The following is an 8,343-nucleotide window of genomic DNA, read 5'->3' on the forward strand; positions in this document are numbered from 1 at the left end:
TAAATAGACTTAATCATGAAGAAAACTCCATAACTTCACTATGTGAAAATGACCATAGTTAAAATGACCTAGACCTTGATGTAATGAACACTAAGTGGGCTTAACACTAAATGGGTTGAAATTAAGTGGACTGAATCGTAAAAGAAACTCCATAACTTAAACTAAGCAGGCTTTAATCATAGAAGAAACTCTATAATTTCACCTTGTGAACATATAGCCTAGATTTTATGCTATGAGTTATGATCTAGTGTAAATAATACTAGAGTTCCATAAAGACTTCTCCTAAATTAGATTAATAAATGATGGATAATACGATAGTTTTATCTATTGATTTAATTGTTCATGTTCAACAAGAAAATAATTTCTTTACCTTCATGAGATGAACACTGAGTGGGCTAAACACTAAATGGGATAAAATTAAGTGGATTGAACCATGAAATAAACTCCATAAGGAAACGCTCCATAACTTCACTATGTGAAAATGATTGACAAAATGATGGGAAAATTCCATAACTTAACTAAATGACTGACAAAATCATAGAAAACTACATAACTTCATTATGTGAAAATGACCCTAAATGACCTAGACCTTGATAACTAAATGTACTTAATTGTGGAAAACTCCATGGACTTAATGATGGGAAAACTCCATAACTTCACTACGTGAAAATGACAAAATCATGAAAAACTACATAACTTCATTATGTGCAAATGACCCTAAATGAGCTAGACATTGATAACTAAATAGACTTAATCATGGAAAATTCCATAACTTCACTATGTGAAAATGATCTAGACCTTGATACAATGAAATTGACTCAAATAATGGAAAAATCTATAACTTCACTATGTGAAAATGACCTAGACCTTAATACAATGAACATTATGGACCTTGATAACTAAATGAATCAGAGCTTGATAACTATATGTACTTATCCATGAAAACTCCATGACTTTACTATGTAAAAATGACCTAAAACTCCATAACTTCACTATGTGAAAATGACCTAAGACTCCATAACTTCACTATGTGAAAATAACCTAGACCTTGATGCAATGAACACTTCACTATGTGAGAATGATCTATAGACCTTGATATAATGAAATGGACTTAAATCATGGAAAACTCCATAACTTCTCGATGTGAAAATGACCTAGACCTTGATACAATGAACACTATGGACCTTTATAACAAAATGACTCAGATCTTGATAGCTAAATGTACTTATCCATGGAAAACTCCATAACTTCACTATGTGAAAATGACTTAGAACTCCATAACTTCACTATGTGAAAATGACCTAGACCTTGGTGTAATGAACACTAAGTGGGCTAAATATTAAATTGGCTAAAATCAAGTGGGTTGAATCATGAAAGAAACTCCATAAATCAAACTAAGAAGACTTTAATCTTAAGAAAAACTGTACAAATTCACCTAGATATAAATGTTATAAGAAAACTTTAATCATAAGAAAAACATATAAATGAGATGAGTTAAGATCCAATGCCTTGATGCAATGAAGACTACATGGGATGAACACTAAATTGGTTGAAATTGAGTGGACTAAATCATGCAAGAAACTCCATAAATCAAACCCTATAGACTTTAATCATAAGAGAAACTCTACAACTTCACCTAGATAAATATGATATGAGTTATGATCTAGTTTTATTAGAGAAACTCTACAACTAGAAGGAAAGTAGGGAAGATACCCCAACCAAAGGAAAGTAGGGAACAAACATGAAGAAAGGAGAACAAATCAATCTATTTATTGCTAGGAAGGTAGGAGAATAGAGCAATTCTAATTATTGGTAGGAAGGAAGGTAGGGACAAGGACAAGAGATTAGACTGAATTTGTGGAGGGCCACAAAAGGATATGTATTAATCCTCAAGTTTGGATCCAAAACTTCACCTAGATAAAGATGCTATGAGTTATGTGTTATGATCTTAGTGTCAATAAAATTGGAGTTCCATGAAGACTTCCTAAAAAATAGATTTTAAAGCTAGTGGTCTTATGAATTATGTGGACTAATTAAGTTTTTAAGAATTATGTGGTCTAATTAAAGTTTAAAATGTAAAATCAAAATATTTAAAAGGTAAAGGATTCTATATTTGATGAGAAATTCAACTAAGCTATGAGTCTAAGTGGATAAACACTAAATTGGCTGAAATTAAGTGTGGACTGAATCATGAAAGAAACTCCATAACTCAAACTACTCAAACTAAGTAAACTAACTTTATCATAAGAGAAACTCTACAACTTCACCTAGATAAAGATACATAAAGATGCTATGAGTTATGATCTAATTTTATTAGAAAAACTCTACAACTTCACCTAGATAAAGATGCTAAACTAGAGTCCCATGTTCAGGCTTACTTAAAATCTTCAAAATAGATTTTAAAACTAGTGGTCTTATAAATTATGTAGTCTGATTATACTTAAAAATATAAACTCAAAAACTTTAAAAGGTAAAGGCTTCTATATCTGATGAGAAATTCAAATAAACTGTGAGTCTAAAAAAATAGACTCATAGATTTTAAAGCTAATGGTAAAATCTAGTGGTTTTCTAAATTATGTGATCTAATAGAAGTTAAAATTTTAATATCAAAATTATCTAATGGAAGTTAAAAGTTTAATATCAAAATTTGTAAAATGTAAGGACTTTTATATTTGATGAGAAATCCAAACACCCTCATCCCAACTTAACTTATGGTTTTATGAATTATGTGATCTAATGGTAGTTAAAAATTTAATATCAAAATTATTAAAATGTAAGGACTTCTATATCCATCCAGATTTTGTACTTCTATATTTGATGAGAAATTCAAATAAGCTATGAGTCTAAAAATAGATTTTTTTAAGCTAGTGGTTTTATGAATAAAACCTCATCCAACTTAAAAATGTAAACTCAAAAAATTTAAACTCAAAAACTTTAAAGGTAAAGGCTTCTAGATTTGATGAGAATTTCAAATAAGCTACGAGTATTTAAAAAATATATAGATTTTGTACTTCTAGATCTGGTGAGAAATTCAAATAAGCTATAAGTCTAAAAATATAATTTTTTTAAGCTAGTGGAAAACCTCATCCAATTTAAAAATGTAAACTCAAAATGTAGTGCCCACCCATGGTTTGCCTTTATGTTCTATGTCCTTTAGGCATACTTTAATGTATGTGTTAGTTTTAGATATATTTGATTTATAGTTATATGACATTATTCCATGACTTGATTTAATGTCTAGATTGAATACTTTCATAATGATGATACTTTAATGATTTGTAGTTAATAAATGTGATTCATTTCATAGCAATGTCAGATGATGCTTTAATGATGATTACTTCATATTCATAATGATGCATTATTTTATTTGAGCATTTGATGTTTGACTTATCATTATTATGGCACTTACCCCATACTTGCATGTGTATGGTGCATGTGTCTGTTTTATCTTTTTGTTTTTTGTGTTTGATGTGGTTAAGGGAGGGAGTCGCAGTCATCTACTAGTCGGGATCTACACGATGTACTACTCCCTGTCATTGCTTGTTTAGTTTAGATATATCTATATAAATGTACATGCTTGTCTTTTATGCAGAATGTAGGTATCAGGCATCGACTTCCTTGAATTGTCAAGATGAGCGTGCCCTATCACAATAACTCAATGGTAAGAATGGGGAGATAATGTTTAGGTCCAATCCTAGCCATATCCTAAATACTTGTCTTGCAAGGAGGACTCGTATCTAACTTTCCAACCTTTTTAAAACCCATGAGTTCATCTTTGTCTATGTTGTTTATTTTTGAGTTTCAGTCTATTTTGGTAATGTTACTTCTATGTGGATTTTGCTATCTGATTTATTTGGTAAAGGATTTAATTATAATATTTAGGTTAATCATATAATATTGAGAATTATTAAATATTACTTGATTAAAAAAGAAAATATTAAAGTATGAGAATATTTAAATAATTAAAAAGACTAATTAAATATGTGCTTTAATTTAAAATTATTAATTTAGAAGTTTAAATTTAGAAAATTGGTTAAAAAGAAATTAGAATATGATGATATTTAATTAATTATAAATTAATTAAATATATACTTTAGTTTAAAAGATTTAATTTAAGAACTTGGACAAAAAGAGAATTAAAATATTAAAATATTAAAGATTTAATATTATTTTATTATAATTATTTATTTAATAATAATTAAATTAGAGTTGCATTTAAACAATGAGTTTTGATTATTATTAATAATTTAAATAATAAACTATGCTTTAATAAGAGCTTAAACTAATTAATAAACTGGATGAAAATAAAATATAAAATAATGAAATTTAAAGATAAAATTATACTTCTAACTATGGCATATTTGTATTTATTTAATTTAATGGTGTTTATTTAGGAGTTTTATTTTTAATAATAAACTCTAAATAATATTATTAATTAAATTAATAAATATATTATTAAAAATATTTTGAAAATTAATTAAAGAGAGAAAGCTAATTATTTAAATTAAGATATTTTATAATTAAATATCTAAAAGACTTTTGCATGAAAAGGTGAAAAGTAATAAAGTAATAAATAGTAATTGATCAATGAGTTCCCTCTTATGATTGCACAATCAGAGCCTCAATTTAGGGGAGAACTCTTTATCAGAGATCTAGAACTCATTTTGCAATTACATGAGATTTGGAGAGCAAAATTTGGAATTGGATCAAAAGTATTGTTGAGAGTTTCAGAGGGTTTAGATTTGCGTGCATTCACAAATGTCTCATATTTTAGTTGTAGTTTTGAGGTAGGGTTTGAAAACCCATTTTAGAATTTTATTGAAAGATCTGTCTATTTCGTGTCTTCCTGGGTGTTTGCAAATTGCTTATTTTACTATATTGATTGTTTAATAAATAATTATGTTGTAGATTTTGAAAAATAAAAATTTATTAATAAAAAAAACTTGATTGAGAAAAATTATAGAAAAACTTTAGAAAATTATTATGACTATATTATTTTAAACCCCTTTAGATAATATAGGAAATAGTTGATTATGAAATTTGGAAGGAAATAATAAATTGAACAATTAGGGTTTCAACTTTAAATTTGTCATTAGAACCATGAGATTATCATGATTTTTCAAAATATAGATAAATATTATTCTTATATCAAAAATAATTTAATTGCAAAATTTATTGAAAAAGAAAAAAAAATTAATTGAGAGGAAAACATGTTGTAACTAAACTTATGCATGCATGTGAAAATAAAAATGCTAAAAATAGACAGCTAAGTATAGTATAGTTACATGCATGTGAAAACAAATATGTTAAAAATAGAAAGCTAAGTATCAAATGGTTACATGCATGTGAAAACAAATATACTAAAAATAGAAAACTAAGTATAGTATGGTTACATGCATGTGAAAATAAATATGCTAAAATTATAAACTAATTATAGTATGGTAACAAACATGTGAAAACAAATATGGTAAAAATAGAAAACTAAGTATAGTATGCTTGCATGATTTGAGAGATCAAAGACATGCGAAAGTACTAATTACATGTTTATTTTAATTTTATAAAAATATAATATAATTTTCAAAAAAAAAATTTAAAAAAAATAATAATTTATTAATTTCTAAATGAATTGAATATTATCCATTTAGTTATAAAGTGAATGTTAGTATTAGTGGTTATTTAAGTTTAACTAAACTCTTAGTTGCATATAAATAATTTAATATTTATTAATGCAAGAGGGAAGTTAATAAATAAATATTTATAATTTTATTATATTTTAAGAGAAGTTATGGTAGAATTCATTTTGTAATAATCTAGTTAATAACTATTTGACTTTATGACAGAAATTATATATTATTTAATTTAATCTATAATTTAATCTCTATTTACATTATGAATTAAAGGAAAAGTAAATATTAACATTGGACTTAAATAGAAGTCAAATTAATATTTTAGAAATGAAATTGATATTAGTATGTAATCTAATAATATACATTTATGTTTTGATTAAGAAAAGCAGCAAGAGGGTGATGGCCCATGGTACAAACAACTCACACTAGATACTGCTAAACAGAATTAACAGCACCTAATGCCAAATCCAGGATCCCCAAGGATTTACAATATAGACTTACCTCTGTCAAAGACAAAGGTCTGAGAATGACACACCTTGGGACAAGCCCCCATACAAGCTATGAAACATAACCAAAAACAAGAACCAAGGACTTGGATGAGCCCTTTAAAACTTCCAGTGTACATCCAATCACAAGAAGACAAGAACCAGGAAGAATGAGGTCCTTTCATCACCACAAAAATTGAACAACTAAACAAGGCAACAACCTACCTATCTTTCTTCTATGTTAGAACTAGAGATCCATAACCATCTTGGCCCCATTCTTAGGCCAGCACTTTCAAAGATCTTCCACCACACAGCAGTCTCCTTTCCCACCTCAATAGTGAAAGGGTCCCCCGCAGCAGAAATAGGGGGAGAGAAGATCAAAACATTGAGGTTAGGAAGGTGGAGCCACCAACACCCCAACCTATCATAAACAACAACCTTGAAATGTCCCCCTCCATAGGAGTCTCCAACAACTCACACCAAATCTCCACCTCAATAGGAGATAGCTTCACCTCCATAGAAGCCAGGCAAGAAGGAGGGAGGACAAAAATCCAATTCCACCACCTCTATAACAACATTTTACTCATAATGAGAGGACAAATGAGAGCCCTCCCAACAAGGAACCAAACATCAAGGTTAGGAAGATGGAACCACCAACCCCTCAACCTATCAAAAGAAATAGCCTTGAGAATGTCCCTCTCAATAGAAGTCTCCTCCACAACCAGCAACTCACACCATATCTCCACCTCAATAGGAGATAGCTTCACCTCCATAGAAGCCATGTGAGAAGGAGTGGAGACAAACATCCAAGCCCACCACCTCTCTAACAACATTTTAATCATGATGAGAAGACAAAGAAGAGCCTTCCCAACAAAGAACCAACCACCCACTAGTGGGGGAACCCAAGCTTGATCAACCAGCAAAAAGGCACAAGAACCTAATGCTTGAAACTAGTAGTGCCTAAGAGAGACAAGCCGCATGAGCCTCCACAACCCAAGATTGCCCCAAAGGTAGCAACCCATCATACCATCCAGCAGAGGGAGGGGGTGAGGAACCATCCCAACCCAGTCTTTAGTAGCATAAAAGTGAGGAGTACCATGCAGATAGCTAAACTCTCCACCAGAGCTTGGGAAGACACAGGATCCAAAAGAATTGATCCAAAAAATGTCATTCCAAGGTAAGATGAACCAAGGAGAATGAGATCCTTGGACCAAGCTTTGAAATCCAATACCCCCCACCCTTGCCCATGTTACCATCACAACCAGCTACAAATCTTGGGGGAAACCTCTCTCCCCATAGTCGTAGAAGGGTGGAACCAACCTTCACAAAAATCAGACAATAGCCCTCAAAAGAAAGTTGCCCCCAACCAAGAGCGACACCCTAGAGGAACCCGTCAACACTGTCACTAGCAAGAATGGTACTAAAGACTAGGCCCCATTCTCTACACATCCTTCTCAAACAATGAAGGTCAAAACCAACATGAGTTCCAACCCAATGGAAAAAACTCCCAACTAAATTGCACCCCACAAGATCAAGATGATGTGTCTGAAAAATCCTTGCCTTCAGACCAACAAACAAAGAGCACTGGGACAACAAGATAACCAGATCCAACAAGGAAAAGTCCACCCAAAGCTCACAAAAAAAATTCCCTCACTACCAAGCACATCATCATCCTCATCATCATCATTATCTTCCCCCTCACCAATCTTAGAAACCCCTGCAACACTCTTGCATCTACAGGAAACCCTCAGTTTGAAATCTCCAGACCCGCTCCCTTTCCCGCTCGTCGTTGATCCAAAATAATAATATATATACATTTATGTTATTAATTAAATCATTTATGATTTAAGATTATTTAAATTAATAACATGATAATATTGCATGATATTTTATATGCACAAAAATATTAGATATTTAAATACTTCTTATTTTAAATAAGTATATTAGCATAGCAATTTATATGAACATGTATATTCTTACTTAATTTCTAAACACATCCTTGTGACCCAAACTAAAGAAGAGAAATTGGTGGAATTAAATCATGTGGTTGAAAACTATGTGTTCTCTAATATTCTATTTATAGTCCTGTGATGTTTATTTTCTTGATAATTTTTCTTTGCAAGTTGTTTAGTTGACCAAGTTAGGATGTGCACTAGAGGCATTTTTGAGATTTCTTTTATGATTATTTGACTGGATGTCATGATGAACTTTATGATTTGAATTGAGATTTA

The sequence above is a fragment of the Cupressus sempervirens genome, chromosome 3 (assembly GCF_028749045.1).
Source record: "Cupressus sempervirens isolate cs-2001-9-10 chromosome 3, ASM2874904v1, whole genome shotgun sequence".
Lineage (NCBI taxonomy): Eukaryota > Viridiplantae > Streptophyta > Pinopsida > Cupressales > Cupressaceae > Cupressus > Cupressus sempervirens.